A 2,743-nucleotide genomic window follows, 5' to 3' on the forward strand; every position below is an offset into this window, starting at 1 on the left:
CTCTGCTTCCTGATCTTCATGTGAGCTGGTTTGCTCTACTATAGTCTTCTGCCATGATCTTCTGCCTCACCTCAAGACATGAGGAATGGAGCCTGCTGTTTATGGATTAAGAACGCTGAATTTGTGAGCCCCTAACTAAGCCTTTACTCCTTTACAATTGTTCAGGTTGGGTCTTTAAGACACAGCAGGAAAAAAGCTGACTAAACAATGGGATTGCCAGCTTGCAGCATGTCCAATTAGCTATATTGAAAGGCCTGGCAAGGAAAATAACAGAGAATCCTAGGGCCTGTTTAAATGGGGTTGGATCTTCCACTTAGCCTCAAAGACTCAGAGCACTGTGAACAGGGGCAAATGCTCAACTCCTCCAAGGGAGAACTCTGTTGGAAGGTCAGCACCAGGGTCTTGACCTCCTTCTTGAAGTTGGCATCGAGAAAGACATAAATTAACAGGTTGACACAGGTAGAAGCTGTGGCAATCATGTGGCACGCCAAGAAGATGAGGTTTCTGTGACAGACAGGGATGACTTTATGATGCCAGTCCTCCAGGTATTGGACACACGCAAGGGCAGCCAGAATATGTCAAAATCAGCCACCATTGCCATGAGCATCCAGCTGATCATTCTCATCTGCCAGCTTGCCAGCTGTAGGTGCCCTTGGGGAACACACAACCCTGCCTCCACAGGCACTGGTAGTTATGTACACAGCAGATCAGAATAAAGCCTAGAAGGGTGCAGTACTGGAAGAGAAGAAGTTGGGACAGCTAATGTGATGGTGGTACAGATACAGTACAGACCACCTTGTCCACCAGAAAATCCAGAGCCCTGGAGTGGTTGTTGTGGAAGACATTCTCCAGGACACTGTTAGTCAGAAAGGGCAGGGAAAGGAAGCAGGCAATGAGCCAGATGGCCACAATTCCCATGGAGGTCTGGGAGATGCTGGGCTTCCAGCCTGTTGGGTTGATAATGAGCTGATGCCTCTCCAGGGCCACAAGGACAAGTGAGAGGATGGAGACTGTCACTGACGCACACTGGATGAAGGCTTGCATCTTATGAGGACCTTGCCGAAGATCCAATCAGTAGTCCTATGAGTGGCTGGCAGATGAGGCCCCTGAGGAAGTCAGAGAAGGCCAGGTTGACAATGAGCAGATTGATAGCATTGTTCTTCTCCTTTTCTTCATGATCAAAGGTTTCCTAGGAGCCCCACAATGGTAGAAAGTGATGATGAAAGCCATCGGGTTCACAGAATCCTGGCAGTGGTCAGAGAAGTTATACAGGACATCATTGGGTTGGCTCCTGTTTTCACCCTGTGGGGATCCTGGAAAGCACAAGGCCAGGAAGTGAGAGGTGTTCAGGGTGGATGTGAGAAGTTTCCAGGAGCTCTTGAACTAAGCAGCCCACTTCACAGGTGAAGCCTATGAGGCAGACAGACAAATGGGACTCAGGGATCATGCCTCCAGAATGGAATCCAGGGAGAAGCAGGGTCCACGGAGAAGGTTCTTAGCTGCTTCCATCCCAATAAATGGACAATAGGAGCTGTCACCTAAGGAACTGGGACAATAGGAGCTATAACCTAAGCTCAAGGGAAGAGACTGGCATCTAATAGGCATTACCTTCTAGGAAGCACTTTGCATGTTGGGGATCATGTGTGGTGTTTTGTATATGTTAGCTGGTTTACTCTGAAAGGTGTATATCAACCCATTTCATTGATGAGGAATCTAAGATTCAGAGACGTGAGAGGCAACTTGCCCCCAGCCACACAACTAATAAAAAATGGGTCCCAGATACAAACCGAGGTCTGTGTGATGCCAGAATCTGTTCCATACATTCCTTCTTACCTCAGAATTCATCTGTTTTGATGATAAAGTAGTTGGGGAGTTGTATGCAGAGTTCAGAGGCAGAATTGTTCAGAAAACCCCTTGACACATTTTACCATTTGGAGGCAACAATAAATGTTTCTGTTCACTTCATGCTCTTTAGGACAGAAGAATTTCTTGGAACTCAACACAAGCACCCTCTTGGTCTCAGTCCCTATCTGCCATGCCAGCCATATTTCTCAGGTGACAACTTGTCAAAGGTGATGACTTTCAGGTATGCAAATACTAGCTCACCAGCACACCAGTATATATCTGCTCTCATTATTGTTCCTGAACATCTGGTCAAGGACATCTCTCTCCCTGGATCCCACACCAGGTGTATGCTCAAGTCACCTGATATACTTTGCAGTTCCTAAACACACCAGGTAGTTCCACACTTCCATGCCTTGCCACAGGCTGTTCATTCTCCCTGGAGTCTCCTCAGCACAAGGGACCACTCCAATATTAAGTTGGAATTTGGACTCAAGAGCCTCAAAGAAGTAATGCCAATGACAGACATTTTGACATTGAAGAGTCCCCTGCCCTATCACAGCATGCATCACTATAACCCACCACACAGTCTCACAGGTTCTCTAGTTATCATTCGTCCCATAAGGTCCCAGTCCTTAATCTTCATTAAACATCAAAATTATTTGGGGCCATATTGAAAGTACAGATTTCAGGGCTCCTCTCCCTGGAATACAATTGAGTCTGGGATGGAGCCCAAGAATCCATATTTTCACAAGTGGCCTAAGGGATTCTGATGAACATGATTGTCAGGTCCTATTTTGAGAAACACTATTCATGGAGGAACATCCTATTTGAGATATTCTATAATTCCCTTATATTAGCAACACTTATTTTTTAAACATAGCTGTATCCTTCCTGAGCA

General features: G+C 46.2%; 1 pseudogene; it reads right to left on the reverse strand.

Annotated features, from left to right (window-relative positions):
- Positions 1-290: 290 nt before the first annotated feature.
- LOC144255048 (neuropeptide Y receptor type 4-like) lies at positions 291-1,845 on the reverse strand (annotated as a pseudogene).
- Positions 1,846-2,743: the final 898 nt, after the last annotated feature.

The sequence above is a fragment of the Urocitellus parryii genome, chromosome 5 (genome assembly GCF_045843805.1).
Source record: "Urocitellus parryii isolate mUroPar1 chromosome 5, mUroPar1.hap1, whole genome shotgun sequence".
Lineage (NCBI taxonomy): Eukaryota > Metazoa > Chordata > Mammalia > Rodentia > Sciuridae > Urocitellus > Urocitellus parryii.